This window comes from Equus caballus, chromosome 14 (genome assembly GCF_041296265.1).
Source record: "Equus caballus isolate H_3958 breed thoroughbred chromosome 14, TB-T2T, whole genome shotgun sequence".
NCBI classification, from domain to species: domain Eukaryota; kingdom Metazoa; phylum Chordata; class Mammalia; order Perissodactyla; family Equidae; genus Equus; species Equus caballus.
The window spans coordinates 46,590,751-46,613,224 of NC_091697.1; the positions used below are offsets into that span (position 1 = coordinate 46,590,751).

General features: G+C 40.7%; 1 protein-coding gene across 14 annotated transcripts in view; it reads left to right on the top strand.

The window, feature by feature from the left end:
• PPP2R2B (protein phosphatase 2 regulatory subunit Bbeta) overlaps positions 1-22,474 on the top strand; it is a 436,815-nt gene that overhangs the window by 123,718 nt on the left and 290,623 nt on the right. For 2 of the 14 annotated variants that reach the window (XM_005599324.4, XM_023617488.2), the window contains exon 1: positions 8,864-9,099. The exons of 7 other annotated variants lie outside the window; for them this stretch is intronic. The gene's annotated coding sequence lies outside the window, so the exon portion shown is untranslated. Of the gene's footprint in view, positions 1-8,062; positions 9,100-22,474 lie in introns of those variants that run through there. 5 more of the 14 variants (XM_070233100.1, XM_023617489.2, XM_070233103.1 and 2 more) reach the window with 4 other exon arrangements.

A 22,474-nucleotide genomic window follows, 5' to 3' on the forward strand; every position in this document is an offset into this window, starting at 1 on the left:
GCCAGGCTGTGGTAGGCATCCCACATATGAGGTGGAGGAGGATGGGCGCGGATGTTGGCTCGGGGCCGGGCTTCCTCGGCAAGGAGAGTAGGATTGGCAGTAGTTAGCTCAGGGCTAATCGTCCTCAAAAAAAAAAAAAAAAAAGAATTTTGTGATGCTGCAGGGAGGTCAGCAATCCTCTAACCTCCCTTTCCCATTGTGTAGCAGAAGAATAACAAACGGAGTGGTTCTGCCATCAGAAACAATAAGATCGGAAACAAAAGCATGCACACATAAAATAATATCATCACATTGTCACTTGCCAATGTATTATTGCAGAAGAATCTGGTTTGAGTTACAGAGGTATCACTTTCTCCTCCTTTCAACTATAATCATTGAGAACAGCACTAAAAAAAATTATCCTTGGCACAAACAGAACAAAATTTTCAGTCTAGTTTGGCAAGGTCAAATGAATACCAATGGAAATTTATATTCACTGGGCATGTGGGGAGGGTTTTATGTCTGGTAAAGGACTTAATTATGGTATGCTGAGTAACTGAGCTTTTACAAGCTAAAAGTGATAGCGTATGGTGTTTGCTGAGCATTTTCTTGGATGTTTAGTTATACCCAAGAGATTTGTCTCTACCATCCAAAAAGGGGGACGTGGAGAAAGAATGCACAAAAGAGAATTTTCAGACTAACATGTCAACTGAGAGAAATGAACATAGGTTTCAACAAGAATGAGAGCCTTAGAGGCCAGGGGAAAACACAGTATCAATAAGACTCAGGTATGGACCTTTTTTCTGAGTTTTTAATTCATATCCCTTTACCCTCTGAGTTGGTCATTCATATCCAACTTAACCCCACTGCCCTTTTTTGTGGATAGGGGAGAGCAAAGATCACCACCCCAACCTGGAAAACCTATTCAAAACAGGCTGGTCAATTCCCCCTGAATTCCAAGACTCTGATAATTGCATCTCCCTTCTTCTCCAGACCCCTGGGTCATTGCTAGAATTCCCTAGAATGGCTCTCCTTTCCTCCCAATAAAAGACTATAAATTGAGAGGTCATCGCCTAAATCAAGACCCAGAGGTGTTGGTGGTGTTTAAAGCAGTACGGATGCCATTTCTCTCCTGTATTCTCCATGACCAGCCACATGGACTTTTCATCTAATCCTGACCAAGCCGAACTCATTTCCACCTTTAAACCCCTGTTCTTGTTCTTCCCTCTGCTGTGCTGCTGTTTTTCCAGAAAGATCTTTGCTTGCCTGGCTCTTCGCTGTTGAACTCTCAGTGCAAGTGTCCCTTGCTCTGAAAAGCCTTTTGGACTAACCCAATCTAAAGCAGCCCTCTGTTCCCCTCTCTCTATCACATAACCCTGATGTATTTTCTTCATAACACTATCACTATCAGAAAGTGTTCATTGACGGTTTACATATTTCTAGTCTGTCTCCTGCCTCTAGAACATCAGCTCCAGGAACCCAGGAGCCAATTTCTACTTCTGTATCTCCAGCATCTAGGATAATACCTAGCAGATCATATGCATTCAAATAGTTTAATTTAAAAAATTATAGGCGTGCTTATTATGTACTTGATACTATTATATTATTTAATCCTCACTCAAAACCATGATATACTACCATCCCATTTTACAGATAAAAGAGCTAAAGCTTAGAGACACGAAATAACTCCTGTAAATGGCAAAACCAAGATACAAACCCACGTAGTCTATCTCCAGAGCCCACACTCACAAGTGGGACTCATTTTACTTATATATCATAATATATAAGCCTTTTTTGGAAGTTTGAGATTGGATCAAAAAAGTTAAGACTTCCAGTTTCCAGTTTCACATATAAAGAGCTTAGAAATTGCCACTGTATCTTAACAATAAGTAAAAAGCTGAACAAACTGAGAAATCAGCAACTCTTCTTGGATCTGTAAGAGAGGGGAGGACACAGGGCAAACTCCTGCCCCCCAGGTTGGAGAGACAGACAGGCGAGCACAGGGAGTCTCATCTTATCGGAGCAGAAACTCTCAGGAGGAAACTGCTTCGGAGACCATTGCTGGGGTAGGAAAACCTGAAGTGGAAGTGATGTGTTGCTCGAGGCTCAGTGTGGACAACTCTAAGAGTTAAAAACTTCAAGGGGACTCAGTCACAGAGGCGCCCCATCATTTTGTGAAATTTACCTCCAAGAGGTGGACTAGGCTCTCACAGTAAATATCAGAAAAAAATCCCTTCTACTTTGGCAGGATGAGGAGAAAAGGAACCAAGTGGAAATACACCAGAGCACTCTGTCCTTCTTAGCAATGTCTGCCCTCAGGAAGAACTAGTTAAGCAGAGCCTAACTGACCCGGGGGAACTGACCTCCAGTCAGCTCTAGCCTTCCACAAGGGAGGAGGGAAATACCCAACTCCAGCCTTCTCTAGCCATCTTGTCCCACCTTAGGAGAGAGAAAAAAACTGAGAAACACTTGTGAAGTTCACAGCCCAGAGGCATAGGCTCACTAAAAGATGAAGGTATAATCATAGGACATCTCTGCATCATATTACTAAAAGCCTATTTCTAGCAGTTCCTTTTACCCAGTACATCATGCCTAGCTATCAAGAAAAACATTACAAGCTACTCTAAAAGGCAAAAAACATAACTCGAGGGGCTGGCCCCGTGGCCAAGTGGTTAAGTTCGCACGCTCGGCTGCAGGCGGCCCAGTGTTTCGTTGGTTCGAATCCTGGGCGCGGACATGGCACTGCGCATCAAACCACGCTGAGGCAGCGTCCCACATGCCCCAACTAGAAGAACCCACAACGAAGAATATACAACTATGTACCGGGGGGCTTTGGAGAGAAAAAGGAAAAAAATAAAATCTTTAAAAAAAATAAATAACTCTAAGAGACAGAGTAAGAATGAGAACCAGATATGGCATGGATGTTGGAATTATCAGACCGGGAATTGAAAACAACTATGATTAATATGCTAAGGGTTCTCCTGGATAAAGTAGATGGCATGCAAGAACCCATGGGCAATGTAAGCAGAGAAATGGAAATCCTAAGAAAGAACCAAAAGAAATGCTAGACATAAAAAACACTGTCATAGAAATGAAGAATGTCTTTGATGGGCTTATTAGTAGACTGGACATGGCTGAGGAAAGATCTCTGAGCTAAAGGATATATCAATAGCAAACCAAAAAGCAAAGAAAACAAAGACTGAAAAAAACAGAACAGAACATGCAAGGACAGTGGGACAACTACAAAAGATGTAACATATGCACAATCGGAAAACCAGAAGAAAGAGAGAAAGGAATAGAAGAAATATTTGACAAAATAATGACTAAAAATTTCCCAAAATTAATGTCAGACACCAAACCACAGATTCAGAAAGCTTAGAGAATAACACACAGAAAAAATGCCAAAAAAACTACACCTAAGCATGTCATTTTCAAACTATAGAAAATCAAAGATAAAGAATATGATTCTGAAAAAAGCCAGAGCATAATGAATTTAAGTCCATTTGTTGCCTGCAGGACTTCTCAGAACCTTTAATATGCTAATGTACCCCAGGACTTGTCGAGATGAGGATATAATCTCTCATTCAGTTTTTTTTTTTTTTTTTTTACCACTGACTCTTTTTCATGAAGATTCTCTTAACATTTCTTTGAACTGTTTCACTCCTGAAGTTTCTTTGGGAACTGTTCTCATCTTTAGTCCTTGTCTTCAAAAACACCTACCTATATCAGAACCATAGATCCACCACTGATTCACTCATTCAACAAATGAATACCTATTTGAATACCTATTCTGCACCAGGCACTTTTCTAGAAACTTTGATACTATGCCAGTGAACAAAACAATAATCTCTACCTTTCTGAGCTACATTCTAGAGGGGGGGAGACAGATAATAAACAATAAGGATATTAAGTACGTAAATTCTACCATACAGCAGAAGTTAACATACTATGGAAAGAAAAGAGAATGTGGAAAAGGGTGAGAGGGATGTGGAAGAAGGGCAAAAAGGAATGGCAGTGGGGGAGAGGCAGATGGGAAGGATAGATTTGCAATTTGAAATAGGGTGGTCAAGGTGGGCCACATTGAGAAGGTGGCGTTTGAGCAAAACTTCAAGGAGGTAAAAGAATGAGCCACATGGATATCTAAGGTAAGAGCATTTCAGGAAGAAGAAACTGCCAATGCAAAGTATCCAAAAATAGTGTTTTTAAAAATATCAGGGAGGCCAGCATGCCTGGAAAGGAGTAAGAGGTAGTATAGTGAAAGATGAGATCAGTGAATTAAAGGGGATGGCAGGACTCACAGTGCAAAGTATTGTAAGTCATTGAAAAGTCTTTGGCTTTTATCCTAAGTGAAATGGGAAGCCATTGGAATGTTTTAAGCAGAGGAGTGACACAATCAGCTTTACTTTTGAAAAAGATCCTTCCAGCTACTATGTTGGGTATAAAATACCAGGGATCAAAGATCACTCTGGAGACTATGTTGACTATAGGATAGAGTAGTGAAGTAGTGAAATCAGTTGCAATAATCCTGTGGGAGATGTTGTGGCTCACACCAGGATGGTAGCAATGACAGTAGTAAGAAGGTATGGGCTTATGATTTATTGTGAAGGTAGAAGCAATAGGATTTTCTGATGTTGTGAGAGAGAATGAGAAGAATCAAGGATGACTCTAAGTTTTTTGGTCTGAGCATCTGAGAGAATAAATTTAATATCAATCAGGATGGAGGAAGCCTAGTGGGGAGGAAAAGATTCCAGGTGGAAAATCAAGAGTTCAGTTTGGGGCATGGTCATCTGAAGATGTCCTTTAGACTTCCAAGTGGAGATGATATGTAGGGTGTTGAGTTTGGGGAAGAGATTTAACCTAAAAATATAAATGTGAGAAGGGCCAATAAGTGGATGGGATTTAAAATCATGAGAATGGAGGAAATCACCAAGGCAGTAAGTGCAGAGGTCCAGAAGAAAAACTGAACTGAAGGAGCTGAGCCTGAGGCCCAAATAAAAGAGGACATATTCCTCAGGAAACTAAACCCAAAGCCTTGACTAGTGGACAGAAGCAGAGCAGATAGTACAAAGAGTTACAAACTTCAGCTTCGGGGACTCAAAGAAGGTATGGCTAGGAGGTCTCATCTCCTCAACCATGTAATGGCTGCCTGGAGTTCTGTTTGAGGAGGACTCTGGGGCCATGTCTGGAGTTAGCAAGAAAGGAAGTCACAATTGATTAGTGATGTCTGCTACAGTTGCGGAGCATTGATTGACAGCAAGCCGGGCAGCATCAGATATTTACCATTCTTTGCCTAGAGGGAAGACCGCATGACAGAATAGACAGCAAGTGGTGTTTGGAGAGTTGACTGAATGTTTCCAACTTGTTGCAAGTCAATTTGTGTGCTTTATAGCAATAGCAGTGTGAATTGTTTCTGCAAATTGTCTTAGAAGTGTAAGAAAGATTTTATTGCTCTTGAGCCATTAGCATAGTTTGGACTTAAGTGTGTGAAAGGAGATCCATGAAAGAAGAATAGAGAAAAAGAAGATCTGTAACAACCAGGATGGCCTACATAATTTTTGAATTCAAGGCAGAAAAGGGAAAAGTCAAAATCATTAGCTGACCACTAACGTATGTAGACACAGGAGCAACCTCTAGCAAGCCAAGTTTAAAAAGAAAATGAAGGATATATATTTAAAACTAAAGCCACAACAACAACCTAGCAGAGGCATTAGTGACCACAGGGGAAACATATTTCACAGATTTAGCCCAGTCAAGTTATTAAAGAAACAAAACAGCAGCAACAACAACTTCCAAGGGAAAAAGTATCAGAATTCAGAGTAGCTGCAATATATTATCTAGAATATCCATCCCATTTCTGAGAGAAAAATTATGAGACCTGCCAAGAAACATGAAAATGTGACCCATACTCAGGAAAAAAGCAGTTAATAGAAATGGTCTCAGTATTACCGGATATTAGTTGACTAAGGCTTCAAAGAAGCTATTATAAATATTTTCAAAGAACTAAAGGAAACCATATTTTAAAAAATTAAAGGCAGATGTGACAACAATAGATCAATAAATAGAAATTCTTAATAAGGACATATAAATTATTAAAAGTACCAAGTGGAAATTCTGTAGCTGAAGAGTAAATAATTGTAAAAACAAGAATCACTACAGGCACTCAACAGTAGGTTTGAGAAAGCAGAAGAAAGAATCAGGGAACTATAAATTAATAGAAATTACCCAAGCTGACAAATAGAAAAAAGATTGAAGTAAAAAGAACAAAGTCTCAAAAACCTGGGACAAGATCAAGCATAGCAACATCCATGTAATGAGAGTCCCATGTAGAGAAAAGAGAGGGACAGAAAAAATTATTTGAAAAAATAATGGCCAAAAATGTCTCAAACTTGCCTTTTAAAAAAGCATTAACCTACACATCTAAGAAGTTCAAAGAAACCCAAGTAGGACAAATACAAACAGATCACACCTTGACGCATCGTATCAAACTGTGAAAGCCTAGGCCAAGAGAAAATCTTAGAAGCAGCAAGAGAAAAACAACTCATCATACATAGGCAAGCATCAATACGGTTAACAGCTGGCTTCTCATCTAAAACCATAAGGGCCAGAAGGCAGTAGAATGATGTATTCAGAAGGTGGAAAGAAAAATACTGTCAAACAAGAATTCTATATCTAACAATACTATTCTTCAAAAATGGAGGCAAAATAAAAACATTCCCAAATAAACAAAGACTGAGCAAATTTGTTGCTAGTAGATCTATCTTACAAGATGTACGGAAAGAAGAAGCCCTTTAGGAAGACACCAAAAGGTAACGCGGACCCACAGGAAGAAATGAAGAGCGCTGTGAATAATAAATATGTGGGTTAGTATAAAAGATTCCTTAAATACTTTTTTCTCATTTTTTCCCAACTTCTTTAAAAGACATGAGATTGTATGAAACTATAATTTTAACACTGTGTTGTTGGGTTTATAACATATATAGATTTAATATATATGACAATAATAGCACAAAGAAGGGATGAGGGAATGGAATTATATTGGAGGAAAGTTTCTATATTTTCCAGAATTAAATTAGCATTAATCTGAAGAAGGCTGTGATAAATTAAAATGCGTATTGCAACCCCACTGAGAATATAACAAAAAATATAGTAAATCCACAGAAGAATTACAACGTCACACTGAAAATATTTGTTCAGTTCAAAGAAGGCAGTCAAGAAGGAACAGACAGTCAAAAAAGAGAGGAGGCATAAAGGAAATCTAAGGCAGATCTTTGGTAAGATTTCTAGTCTTTTTGCTCTTGTGTGATTTTAATAGAAGGAACTGAAGATCTATGACAAGCAGGACAGGCTGCTTAATTTGCAGACTAAAGTAAAAGTTAAAATGAAAACACAGGGTCCTTTGCTCAAAAAGTATTAAGAGTTTCAGGATGGTGACAGCAGACCTTTAAAACAAGCAAGATGTGCTCCTGAGCAGAGGGCCCTGTGTGACTGTACAAGTTGCTTACCCATGAAGCAGACTCTAATAAGAAGAGGTTGCCATATCCCATTTTCTCACTCTCACGATAAAGCTTTGGAGATTCAATGCCTGCTGTTCTAGTCTCTCCCTGTTGTCGTCTCCATTCTCATCCTCATATCCAAAATTTCCAGCATTTGGGAAGAACCCATTCTTCATAAGTAGAAGTCTAAGAGGTCAAATTCAAGCTGTCACGTCACCACGAGGCAGCTGTGATTACAGTTTGCTGCAGGTTGTTTGCATGAAAACCTGTAATTCTTTTATTTGTGCTGAATTTATGATTTTCAAGGGCAGTTGTCGTTGTAAGCAAAGGCAGCATAGGGGTCTCAGAGAACATCATTCTCTAAGTAACTGATATTTATTAATTCATTTGAAAATGTTGAACATATATGAAACCCAAGAAGGATCTGTGTAGGGTAGCACTGGGATGAGCTGATCTGGTGCTTAGGGCAGCCATTACTTCTTGGTCCAGTTATGCAGTGATCTCATCATGTCTTCATAATTAGGCTTTATGACTACCATAGAAAGAATTGACTGGAACGCAGTTCACTAGTGTCAAACACACTTGAGGGCATTCTGTGAGATTACAGCCCTAAATCATGCAGGCCAGTTCCACTCAGGCTTTGACAGGTGAATTTTGCCTGCTTGCAGTTTGTGATAAGCTGTGGTCCTTCCAGACTGCTGTCACTCTCGCTGTTCTGAAAAAAAATTAGTGAATATTATGATGAGCATGAAACAATCAAAGTTATCACCTGTATATATTATGAATCTTTTAATTTTAAGTCAGAGAAAATCTGGCTCAAAACTAGCTTAATCAATAAAGGGAATTCAGACTCTCATGTAACGGAAAAACCTGGAAATAGTCCAAGCTTTCGAGCAAGGCTTAAGTGGCTCAGCTACGGCATCAAAAACAATTTCTTTCCGGTTTTCTTCTTGGTCTTCTGTGGTATCTTCCTTAATCCTAAGGTTGGATTCCTTCATAGTTCCAGAATGATTTCCCACATCTTCTGGATCTTTCTTGTTCTACCTAAATGTCCAACAAGGAGAGAGAGAATTTTTCCTAGTAGCTCTCTGAACCAGGAAGCATTTTTCCCAAAGGCCCCAGGAAACATCTCCTTGTTTCTCACTGGCTTGAATGGCATCTTCCTACTTGAACTAATCATTGTGGCAAGGCCAATGGATGTGCTGACTGGCTTAAACCAACCAGGGTTCTACTCTAGTGCTGAGTGGGGTGTAAGTCCTCCAATCACGTGGCTGCATGGCAGAAGTCCTGTTACTAGACAGAGGGACAAGACTATGTGCTGAGAGGGTTAAACCAGCAAAAGCCCAGTACCCTCACCAATGGGAACATTGACTATTGTGAAGTCAGTGGCCACTAGGCCTTGAGCTTCCTGCCATGTGACTGTAGAGCTCAGGATGTTGAAGAGAGCTGGGAAGAGGTGTCAAGAACATTGGGCTGCCTCCTACCATCTAGCCTGCAGCCCAACATGTGAGTAACACCAATGCAAATGCAAAGCCATGGAATGTGCCCTATTGTGAATATCATCCCAGCAGACACTGAACTAGGAGGTCAAGTCCTGGAGAGGTGTTTATTTTCTGATGTAAAGAAGGTAAGAGGAAGTTTCATGGACATTTTTGGATACCCAGTACTGATAATAATCCTTAGCATCATGCACACCTGGGAAAAATATATAGGAAAGCAGAAACTGCAAAGATTTAACCTTAACTACCAAGGGGATGCAGGAATGAATTATATTAAGATAGTCATTTATTCCGCTGACATTTTTCAGTGTCTACTATGTACTTGGCTCTGACCTAGCCACTGTATGGAATACATACAGTTTAGCATAGTATTTCAGAACACAGGCTTTGGAATCTTCCAGACTTAGAAATGAATCTCAGCCCTGTCACTCAGCCTCTCTGAGCCTCAGTTGCCTTATGTAAAGTGAGGATGTACCACCTCAAGTGGCTGCTGTGAATATTAAATGACAAAAATTAGAACACTCACCTGAGTGATTGGCACATTTATAATCACAAGAAATGGTAGGCATCTTAATGACAATTGTTATTATTATTACCATTAGTTGTTGTTGATACTGTCATTGCTGTTGTACTTGAAAGGCTAATAAGACATAGTTTCTGTTCCTGAGATGCCTGTCTAGGAGAGGAGATGTGAAATGTGTATAAGTAATGGATGTTGGACTAGAAGTAGAGATGAAATGACATAGAAGTTTGCAGGAAGATGAAATTTCTCCTCTGTGTTGGGAGCTGAGAAGCCTCATTGATAGGCATTCTATATACATAAGCTTGTGGGATTGTATTTAACTTTAGGTGACGTCTTTTGGGTCTTTTCTCTTATGTCTTTTAAAGAAACCGAATCTTAAGTGTCAGTACAGAGGCTGTAAGGGAAAGCTGCATGAGTAACATTGACACTCGCCAAGAGTGCGTTCTCTCCAGAGAGGGCGAGCGGCCGGATGTCTCTACTGCTCTGTCTTGCTTCACATGGGAGATAGGATTGCTCTGTCCTGTCCATGTGGCAAAAGGAGTAGCTGCTTGATTCATGGCTTAGTTGGGGCTATTAGATTATGCTCCCAAAGGCATTTGATAATCTGTTTAACTGAGCACAGTCATTTGTCTTGTTTACTGACTACTTAGCAGATGGATTTGTGATTTTGGTAATTACTATCTGAACGTTAATAAGACATGATATCTTCTATTAATTACTACTTCATGTGGTTTGTTTTTCAAAATAGCAAAAACTGGATGACTTACAAATATTAATGAGTCACAAGTATTAGTTTTGCAAAATTAGCATTTGGAGGTTATTCATTCTAGAGTGGTTTTCCTCTCTTGAATTTTTCTTACTCAAGAACAAAGACCAGAGCCATGCATTGTACTCTGCACCCCAGAAAAGGCTCATTTGGTCTGCTCAGCCAGAAATCGTCTAATTTAGAGAAGTGCTTGTTTACTCATTTTCCATTTTAATTCTCTCCAAAGAGGTTTTGGTGTTCAGTGGATAAAATACTTTCAGAGAATCTAAATTATGCCTGAAGAATAATTTTATAATAGAATTAAATGAGGTTTGAACCTGTTCTTCAGAGGTAGATGGGTACTGCTGATGTATCCACCTCTCTGCCACACACACACACAAATACACACACACACACACACACACACACACAGCATACTAGGACACCATGGTGTGCAGGAGGCTGGGAGTAGGTTAATAGAAGTTTCATCTACTCTGTGGTTCTCATCCCTGTGGCCAGCCTCTTCCCTCTGTACACACACACACATACCAGCAAGCCATCCTGAAAGCCGTTTCTTATTAGGGACTGGCAGTCATGCAGTTATGTAGCAAGGAACAACAACTCTTCCGGGGGAACTCAGTTGGGAGGTACTTCTGAACGAAGCAATCAGGTGGCGCGTTGTTATTGCCTTCCCTGAAGAACTCATTTAATGACTCCTAGGTGGGTACAATTTCCTTTAAAGATCCAGATACCCACAGTGCTTTTTTCTTTTTGAGGAAGATTAGCCCCGAGCTAACTGCTGCCAATCCTCCTCTTTTTGCTGAGGAAGACTGGCCCTGAGCTAACATCCATGCCCATCTTCCTCTACTTTCTATGTGGGATGTCTGTCTCAGCATGGCTTTGCCAAGCGGTGCCATGTCCGCACCCAGGATCCGAACCCGCAAACCCTGAGCCGCCGAAGCAGAACGTGCACACTTAACCGCTGTGCCCCCAGGCCCGTCCCACCTGCAGTGTTTTGAACTGCGTGACCAGCCCATTGTTGACAGCTTTAAGCAGCATTTCCTGAGCACCCACTGTGTGCTTCACACTATATTAGACCTAGTGAAGGCTTTCTAGAGCACAGTAAAGACAGCTTCTGTCTCGAGTGGTTTATAGCCCACGTCGCTGGTTGTTACAGGAGCAGACATGACACCAACTTGCTTTTGCACTAAAACAGCAAATTGATTCAAAGGAAGAGATTGCTAATCTCTCTGTCCAACAACCTTTTCAGGAACTCAAACAAACCCTAATAATTACTGTAACTTTCATTTATTAAGTGCTGATTATGTGCCACACCTTACCTGAAGTGCTTCATGTGTGTTTTCTCATTTACTCCTCAGAAAACACCTTTAGTAATTATTTATATTTAAAGCACATTTTATAGATGAGCAAATTTATCACTGAGACATTAAGTCATTTCTCAGAGGTCACACAGCTATCAAGTGACAGAGCTGTGTCAGGGCTGCCATTACCTACAAACTCATCTAACAATTTTGAAAATCGACGTTCAGTTCAATGGCTGGTTTCTTTTCTTATTTTAAGCCATAAAATTGGAAGTTCTCAGCTTTTACCGCCTTTTGAGTTGCTATTCTGACAGTTTACAGATTAAGCAATGGGCTTTTCACCTGACCACGTAGAAAGAACCTGGAGATATTTGTTGGCTGTCCATGGGGATGTCTTTACAAACTGTATCCAGTTGGGTAAGGTGACTCTTTCAGCAACACCCAACTAAAAGTGTGTAAGAACACACTTAGTTGCTGTCCCAACAGAAGTGGGCATCAGTATGGGAGAACACACAGATGCTGCAGCGTGTCTCAGCTGGGCGGTCTGTTGCTCTGGCTCTGTCTTTTTTGCCTGGGCAACCTCTCTCAGAATGTGAGAAACTTGCTTTCTCCTTATCCATGTACATCTGTGGGAGGGACTAAAGGTTGTAGCTATAGGTTTCCTGTTATCTGTTGCCACCTGTAGTCAAGAGGCTGAAGCAATGTTGTTTGAAAACACAACACTGCGCCCAGGGTGCAGAAAGATTCAAAATCACCCAGATTCTCTCCTGTAGCTCTGAAATCAGATGAGGGAAAAGTCACCCCCCATGAATCCCAGCAGCTTTTTCTACTCAATTTTTCTGTAAGGTAAACATTCTATAGTAATCATCTTTATTTTTTGCTGTTAGAGCCAAAGGAAATTTTGAGAGAGCAATGCTGTAGAATGATTGCAAACATAGGTTTGGGAATCAGTCTTGGGTTCAAAGCTTGGCTTCAGCACTTGCTAACTATGTGTCTTTGGGCAAATTATTTAACCCCTCTTAACCTGTTTCCTCATCTATGAAATGGAAATGCTCATATACAGATTTTGCACATAATTGATGTCCGTTCATTTGTTCAGGGTCTACACATGTGGTCGGCATTTAGCTAGACACTAGGGAAACAACTGTGTATAAGAAGACACGGTGCCTGCCAGCCTTCACAAAGGTTACATCTAGCAAGAAAGTACATACCTAACTAGTCACTACAAGTTTTGAGTTACAAAATAGGAAGTCGAATGAATCATGGAAGCAAACAACAGGAACCCGACCTAGTTTAGACGGAATCAGAGACAGGCCTCCCCAAGAAAAAGATACTGAAGGGAAAAGATTTGAAGGAAAATTCAAGTTACCTGGGTGAAAAGTGGAAGAAATGTTATTTCAAGGGAACATATTTAAAGGCCCATAAGCAATGGAGAGCACAAAACATAGGAAGAACCAAATGTATCTGAATATAGATGAGACCAGACCATTCAAGAGAGAAGCAGAGTGGTAAAAGATGAGGGTGAGAGAGAGGCAAAGGGTGATGGAGTCATAGGATCTCGTAAACTATGTCAAGACATTTGGACTTTATCCTAAAGGTGATGGGAAGTCCTCAAAGGGTTTAATGAAAGTGATGTGTGAAGGAGTTGTGAGGATTGAATAAAATAATGTACACAAAGACTCAGCATGGTGTTACCATCTAGTCACCTCTCAACAAATGGGTGCTGGCATCATCATCATCTTTTTTGACTTTTCATTACTCTTAGTATTTCCAACTTTGGTTAAAAGGCAAGAATCTTGCCAGGTACTGTGGAAAGAGACTTAAAGTAGTTTGTTATGGAGCAAACGTGTCAATTCTGAAAGGCCAGTAAAACCATTCTCAAGGACGTGCAGAAGAGGTGGGAAGCCCAAAGTACATTTCTCTTCATGTGTATTCTTCCTCCTGTTTCTCTGCTCCTCGGCCTTGTTATCTCCTCGGTGAATTCATATGCTTCTTAAGCAGTGAAGTCATCATTCTTTCTGGCAGTTCTGTCATTTTCATAATGGTTTCTTTGCCAGAGCCTAAATACAAAAATGCAGGTGGACCAGATTATATTTTTTCAAGAAAAGGGTGGGTCGAGGCATTCTAACACTCAAAGTTGAGAGAGCAGCTTTGAAAAGCACAGATAGGTTGCAAAATGACGTGAATCCCGATGTGTTTGAGATGAATAACATTTGTTTTGGGTGAGGGGAGATGTCAAATTGCTTGGCACTTTACTATTAAATAAACACTTTGCCTCCTTGGGTAGCAAATATAATGACAGGTCTCAGTAAAAGGTGAGGAAAGAAGAATGTAATGTTTCTAAGTTGATTAGACTGTTCACTTTCTTTCTCCTCTGATCTTGCTACATCTAGGATATAAAATAAGACTAGGCTAAAGGATTGAAATGGTTGAGGTTGACCATCACTGTGGTAGGAGAGAGAATATGGGCTGGGAGCCAGGAGAAAGGTTATTTATTTGTAACCCTCCTTGTTCATGAAAAAATGTGAAAAGGCCAAAATGATTACATTTTGAAACCAGCTCTGCCATTAATTGTGTGTCCTTGGGAATAACTTTAAACCTCTCTATAAATAAAGGTCCCTTATCTGTAAAACAAACTTCTTAATTGCACACAGAATAATTGATAGACACCCATGAGTAGGACACTTTGCTTTTTTTTTTTTTCGGCTCTGAGGAATCTTGTACAAGGAATGACCCTGCCCTGAGGCACCTATAGGCACTTGGTGAGAAAAGCACAAACACAGATAATGACAGTCCAGGGGAGTATACAGCAAGGATCGAAGAGTGGCCACAGAAAGAACCACCACAGTTACTCAGACGACTGAGAGAAGTCAGTACAATTTCGCTGTGGCACATGGGCTTGTTATCAGATAAACCTGACTTAGAATACCGGCTCTGTCACATACTAGCTGCATGCATTCACTCGTTTATTGCATATCTCTGGGATGCCAATCATCTGCCAGATATTGGGTTTGGCTATGGGGGTACAATGGCAACCACAACAGAGAAAGAAGAATGAAGGGAAATGACTTGCTTTATTTCTCTGTCGTTCTCTGCCAAGTGTGCATACTTGTAATCATGTGATTAACTACACATATGATGAGACCATACTGTACCCTCAGGGAGACAGAACGTTCTCTGAGTGGTCAAAAAAATAGGGAACATCTGGTTAGAATTTCCTTTTTTATTCTTCTGGGTTGGAAAGAATTTGAATAACTCAAATACCTCTTAAAAATGTTAACCCTTTGCATCTTTTTGTTGTGGATAATGTGTTTATAACAGATATTCGAGTACCAACTATGGGCCAGATGCCATATAAGCCACTTCAAAGTGAATGAAATTGGTGATTTTGTTTAGAGATGTTGTACTAATGCACTGTCTTCAAGGAACTTTCAATGGGAAACATAGCTGGCCCCAAAGTGAAAGTCATGTGTCTGACAAGTCCAATTTCTATAAACGGGACTTCTCCTCCATTCCTGGAAGGACAAAGGCATTCAGAGTAACGAGGTCTGTTTTCTTAAGAATTTGATTGCAAAAAGGGATGAGAAGAGAACGATGTAGTAACAATGTTGAGATGGAAGTTTCCTTTGTTTTTGTTTTTAATGATTTTTAAATATTAGCATGGAGGAGTCAAGCACAAGAATTTGGACAGAGGGAAAGGAGCCAACAGCAATTGATTTTTGTTACAGTGGCTCAGAATACAGCACAACATATGGACCAAACAAAATGGTATCCTGGCAGGGAACAAAGGGCAGTTAATCCATGAGTCAGTCATTAAGGAAGTGTAATGATTAGAGCAGATTCCTTCTCTAAGTCTGCGCCTGGACTCAACAGCTAAATTGAGGGTAAAGGAACAGCAGCTTCACGACATAATCTTAATGTCTAGGGTGTTGAAATTTCACTTAGCAGAAACTCTCATGAAGAAATTGTAATGGGGGTATGTATAGTGTGTGTGTGTGTGTGTGTGCGCGCGTGCGCGTGTAGGGAGAATAACTTCTTTGACGAGGTGGGAGAGGGAAGAGGTAAATGAACAAGAGAGATCTGAGCATACAAAGGGCTGTGGGAAGAATATTTTCAATTGAATGCCAGGGTAAGCAATCAGGATTTTATTCGGAGTACAAGGGGAAGACATTGAAGGATTTTTTTTTTTTTTTTTTTTTTTTTTTTTTTTTTCTAATATAATGCATTCTTTTTTTTTTTTTTTAAAGATTTTATTTTTTCCTTTTTCTCCCCAAACCCCCCCGGTACATAGTTGTGTATTCTTCGTTGTGGGTTCCTCTAGTTGTGGCATGTGGGACGCTGCCTCAGCGTGGTCTGACGAGCAGTGCCATGTCCGCGCCCAGGATTCGAACCAACGAAACACTGGGCCGCCTGCAGCGGAGCGCGCGAACTTAACCACTCGGCCACGGGGCCAGCCCCGACATTGAAGGATTTTAAGTAGAAGAACAAGATGAACTGATCCATATTTTTTTTAAATGTTTTTCTCTAGCTACTTAGCAGAGTACAGATTTCAAGGGGAAAAAGTGAAATGGGGAAGACTGGTAAGAAGACTTGCCTTCTCATGGAGGTGATTGTGGTGGTGGCTTGGATCAGAGTGGTGGCCGTGAAGCTAGATAAGGACTATTTGAGAGCAATGTAGAAAGTAGAACCATAGGATTTGCTGATAAAATAGATATAACGGAAAGGAAAAGAGGAAAGAGAAAAATGAAACCCCAGTTTTTAGCTCTAGAATGTGTGCAATTTTAACTGAGACATCCAATGAAAATGGCCTTTGTGGAAGCCACTGTTGATTCTAATGCTGAGAGTGGTGGACTAGTTAGAGAGATACTTTAGAGCTAGAGAGGGACTTTAAGTACCTGGGCCCCAGTTGTACCACACAAGATGTGGCAATTCCTAGTAGGTCTCTTCAGAAGTCCCATTTGGGCTACCAAATCTGCTTTCTGCATCATCTGGTAGCCAAAGAGATGGTTTTGTTCATAAAACCCAATCCTCTAATATTTATTCACTAGTATATGGCCTTTATTCTTTGCCAGTGTCCCCATCCACTGATGTTTCATCCTTAACTTAGGGCCAACCTGGCCAAAAACATTTTTTGGCAACAACAACAACCTCATTACTCCATTTGGATGCCTAATTGGTTCCCAAATTTGGAGTTCTTTGTTTCGGGGATCGTGCCATGAGATCAAATTTGGAGATAGTTGTGAACATATCCTAAAGTTGGAGATGAACAGATATGAGAAATGGTGCCCACAAAAACGTATAGATCATTAACTTTTGGATGTGACCTTTATACAGGTTGTAATGAGGTACCAGGATGCAGGCCAGTGGGACAGTTGTGTAAATTGCCACCACCCTAACTGCTGCTTCCCAAAGGACCCCATGGATGGTCTCCTCTGAGCCCAAGTTACACAAGCTGGATGGATAAAAACCATGTGGCTTCTTTGGCACTTCATGTTGCTCATGATAGAAGGCCCTCTTTAGGTGAAAGAGAAAATATATGGCAATAAATCCTTAAAAGTATCGTAACATTCAAAGTGTCAATATTGGTTTGAAATGATTGCATCATTTTCTGAAATAATGATTTGTGTAAGGAATGTCATGAATTATAATTAATTTACATATGCCTTAAAGTCCACTTCCAAAGAAACGCTCTTTTCTCTTTCAAACATTGGAAATTAAATATTTATACTTGTTGTGATTTCATATATACATAGTTAATATTGCTTCTCAAAGCCACCTGCTCTCCACCATATGTCATTTTCTCTGCTGGTTCTTCATAACCCATAGATTTGGAGTTGGGTTAGGCCCGACTGAAAATCCTACCAAAGACCACGTAAGTGGAGGCTGGAAAGCATGAGCTAGTTCCATTTCAGTAGAACACAAAAGGTAAATGGGGTATAAATAGTCTCATCACTTTTAAGGATCCCTCCTTACAGTTTAATTCACTAAAGGATTTAACAGTTTAATGTTTAGTCCTTGAACTTGAATTGCTGAGGGATAACCAAAATATATTTATTGTATTGATTTGAGATTATGGCCCAGTTCTTCAAATTCCCCATGTCTCAGTTGAGTTTTATCTTTTCATAGTAGGGATAATCATGTAAGTCAAGGACCATGTGCTGTGGGGTCCTTGGATAAAGGTAAATAAGAGATTGGGAGGCTGAGGGAGTTGTTTTAATGTGACAGATTTAGAGAAATCATTGAAGACCAGGAAATCAAAAGATAGGCCTAGGATGCAAAGAGAATTTCAGCCTTCCTGGAAATACATAGTGGCCTCTATTTCTTTCCATTCTCACTAAGCAGAGAACTTCCTTCAATGTTTCTGCCTTGGGGTTAGGGCTTATTTGAAACTTGGAGCTAAAATGACGTCACTTAATGGGAGACAGTAAACCCCAAGGATTCCTCCCTGTCTTTCTCAAACGCAGGGCCTCCTTCTCCTGGCCAGTTGCATATGTTTTCCAAAGCACCAATCCTTCTCCCACCATCCTAAACAATAACAAGAACAAGGCTTTATTTAGCATTTTTTTTGTTTTAATTACTTGGCTCTGTCTATGCTTCTGAACTCACAGCAAATAGACGCGTTTAGCCAAACATAAACAAAGTCTTGCCTCCAAAACATCTTAACCTCATGAACAGACAGTCTCCACAGGACAACTGTGTTTCAAGAATGGCCTGAAATGAAGTATTAGGCAGGTATCTAACTACCGAGCGGAGCACATGGTATTTTTAATGACATTTCCTGCATATTAAGTAGAGTTTCTCAGATACAGATAGGATTTAAACATACCAGTATATAATCCCCCAAAAGAACATGGGACTTGTCTGTCTTTTCTCCTACGGCATTTCCATTCCAAGGTAGTACTTAGCACCTTGGAGGGACCTAAGTGTTTGTTGTGAATGAATGAATGAATGAGTGAGTGAACAAATGAACAACTGAAAGAACAAAAGAGATTGTGGACTGTGTCACCTCTTTGCAAATGTGCAGAGTGCGTTGACATTCTTCCGCTATCCCTGCTCTTGGGCACTGAGAATTTTGTTTTTCTCCCCTCCTCTCTTTGTGCGCATAACTCCTACTCATTCTTCAGGAGCCAGCTCACAAAGTCACCTCATTCAGGAGGTGACCACCGATTCTTCAAATGGCAAGATCACTCTCCTTAGGGCATCTTGAACCTCTTTTAGGAAACCTAATATTCACTTAACTTAAATCAGAGCTCTGTGAGTGTGGCTCCCTCCCCACTCTGCTGAGAGAACCCTAAGTACAGACTGTGCACCTGTACTCATTGTGGATACCCGGCCAAGCTTAGCGTGCTACCCATTCTAAGCACTCAACAAATACTTGTGGACTCATCAATATGCAGAGAAGGTGACTGCACTTGGAAGAAAATAGGACCTAAGTGTGGCCGTGTAGAGAAAGGACTCATTTGAGTTTATATACGGAAAAATAAGCGGTAAGAAACTGTGCTATTGTGACCTAATCAGAAGTATGTATTTGGTTTTCATCCCCGTTTCTGGCACAAAGCTCCTGAAACCCTTGGAATTTCCTAAGTGATGAGAGCCATAAAGGTGTCTTTTGTTATGTTAATGAGGTGACTTTTGGACCGCACCTAAGGATGGGGGCTGGCTGCCAGTGGAGCCAAGCTTGTGATTAGAAGGTTGGACTGTTCAGTCCCACCCCACATCCCCAGACCCCTCACCCCAGACCTCCGGGGGAGGGAGGGGAGCTGGAGATTGATTTCAATCGCCAATGGCCAATGATTTTAACCCATCATGTCCATGTAATGAAGCCTCCATAAAACCCAAAAGCACAGGGTTCAGAGAGCTTTCAGGTTGGTGAACTCGTGGAGATTTGGGGGAAGTGGCCTGCTCAGAGACAGCACGGAAGCTCCACACACTTTCCCCGTAGCTTGCCCCATGCATCTTTTCCATCTGGCTGTTCCTGAGTTCTGTCCTTTCCTATCAACTGGCAATCTAGTAAGAAAAATGTTTCTCTGAGTTCTGTGAGCCGCTCTAGCAAAGTAATCGAACCAGAGAAGGGGGTTGTTGGAACCTCCAATCTATGGATTTATCTGAGCCCAGGTGACAACCTGGACTTGGAATTGGAGTCTGAAGTGAGGGGATGGATGGGGCAGTATTGTAGGACTGAGACCTTAACCTGTGGAGTCTGATGCTATCTCCAGGTAGATAGTGTCAGAAATGAGTTGAACTGTAGGACCCAGCTGGAATCCAAGCATTGCTTTGTGTGGGGAAGCCCCCCCACCCCCACCCCCAACACACACACACGTAGGAAGCGGTCCCAGAACACTTTAGAACTGTTAATACAACAGGCAGTGTTCTCCCACATGAGGTAGTGCATGCTTTGTGCCTGGCTGAAGATAGCCTTTATCAGAGATGGGGCAGTGGCAATATTATTTTTATATCATTCCTTAAACAATTATTTATTGTTACCCACTGGATATAACCACTGATTAGAAGCTACTATGCTGGAGACAAATTACCAATCAAAGCAGAAAGGTCCCTGCCTTCTTGGAGTTTAACATCTAGTGGGAGAGAGAGACAGTAATCAAATAATCAGACAAATAAAAGCAGAAGAGATGTGATTTGTTTTAAAAGCCAAGAAACTGACAGATCTGATCTAGGCCCTAAGGAAATGGTGGTTGAAATGTAATATGAAGGAGAAAGCAGAGTTAACTATGTGGAAAGGGATGGTAAAATGTTTCAGACTGGGAACAGCCTGTGCAAAGTCCCTGTGGCAGGCCGAGGGATATGGAGTATGATGCATTCAAGAACTCCAGAGAAGACCAGTGTAATTGGAGTACAGAGATTTTTCGGAAAGAGTATTAGAAGATATTGCTGGAGAGGTATGCAGGAACCAGATCATGTGGGCTTTGGGGACATTTTAATGATTTTATACTTTATTCTAAAAAGAATATAAGAAACTACTGAAAGCCTGGATGTAACATGCTTAAATTGTATAATACCACATAATTGTTTTAGTCAGCTTGGGCTGCCATAAGACCATAGGCTGGGTGGCTTAAACAACAGAAATTTATCTTTCACATTTCTGGAGCCTGGAAGTCCAAGTTCAGAGGGTCAGCATGGTCGGGTTCTGGTGAGGGCCCTCTTTCTGGCTTGCACACAGCTGCCTCTTTCTGTGTCCTTACATGGTGGAGATAGAGCAAGCCCCAATCTCTTCCTCTTCTAATAACAATGCTAATCCCATCACGGGGCCCCACTCTGATGACTTCGTCTAACCCTGTTTACCTTTCAAAGGCCTCACTTCCAAACACCATCACTTTAGGGGGTTAGGGTTTCAGCATATGCACTGGGGGGAGGGCACAATTCAGCCCATAAGAGTAATACATTATTAATAGTAACATCATTGAACATTTATTGATGCTTATTATGTGCCGGGCCATATGTTAAGTGCTTTATGTGAATTATTTCCCTTCATCCTCACTGCATCATCATAAGGAAGGTTGTTAGTATGCGCACGCTTTTGCAGATAAGCCAACTGATGCTCAGAGGTCAGGACCAGGACTAGAGTTAAGGCAGGAGGTGCTCACTTGCAGGGTAGTCCCACAACCCTGAGAGTGAACCCCTTAAATTTTGCACGCTAGGCACCTCACTTGTTTCACTCCGTCTCAAATCCTGGTTAAATAACCTATGCTGGGTTACTTTGCAGTTCATAAATGATCGAACTAGGTTTTGAACCCTGGCCTGTAGAGCTGTTTAAAATTTTTTCTCTCTCTAGAATTTTTTTGAATTTCCAAATGAACACTCTGCTTCCCTCCTCATTGTTGGACTCCCATAAAAATGAAATTATTTGTGATGAAAGATTAAATTTCATATTAGGCTTCAAATTGTAAATAGCTAGACTCAGCTGAAATGAAGTCAGAGGATGAAAACTAATAAAATATAGGAGTCATTCCAGAGAATGGACTATCTCAACGTTATTCAGGAGATGAGAAAGAATGAGTCAAATATTTTAAAAGTAAACAGGTTTTTCCCATTAATTTTATGCCCACAAAATGAAAATTAGATCTTCTCACTGCAATTAGATAAATGGATGTCAATCAGATATGAAACTGCTAAAGAAATTAGCCACGGGGTAGTCCTTAATCTGCTTGGGCTGTTTTTGTGGGATGGTGGAAATGTAATCTGTTATCAGCACAGGTATGATTGAATTATTAATAATATTGTGCAAGGCCACCTAGAAACCAGAGCTTGGGGACTCTTAAATCTATTCTAATTGAAACAGAGAATCAGCAGACTGGAAAAGACCCTGACTCTTCTCAAGATATGTCACAGTATGTGACACGGAGGACACGTGGGGTTTGCAACACAGTGGCAGCTGCACGCTGACCTTTTGGCAAATTTAATCTGCAAATGGGTTCCTGTTTAAGATGGTTAATGCCTTCCATTATTAAGGAGGCTTCCTTCTATATTTTGGAAAGCCTCGTTAAAAATATTTCAGGCCAGGTTATTATGCAGATTGTCTAACAGGAAGATGATGTATGCAAATAAATCAGATTTTAAAATAAAAGGTTTTACTGACCTCTTAAGAGGATAGTAATACATGCATAATTGTGAGGAAAATGCTCCTAGATCATCAGGATGAGAAAAGGGTCACATTGTCATTCCTTGAAGTGTGCTGAGGTTAGAATAAAAATCCAAGAACACCTCAGAAGCTAATGAACTGAATTCAAGAACTGCTCAACTTCGTTCTAAGTTACTCCCTCTTTCCTCTGCTGTTGGTGGGGGTAGGGCATCTTAGTCCAGGAGGATGGATGAGCTCCTCATGGGACCCCAAGGAAGTCACTTAATCTCTCAGTGTAAATTTTGATTGCGGGAACTGTTGGTGGTTAGAAACAGCT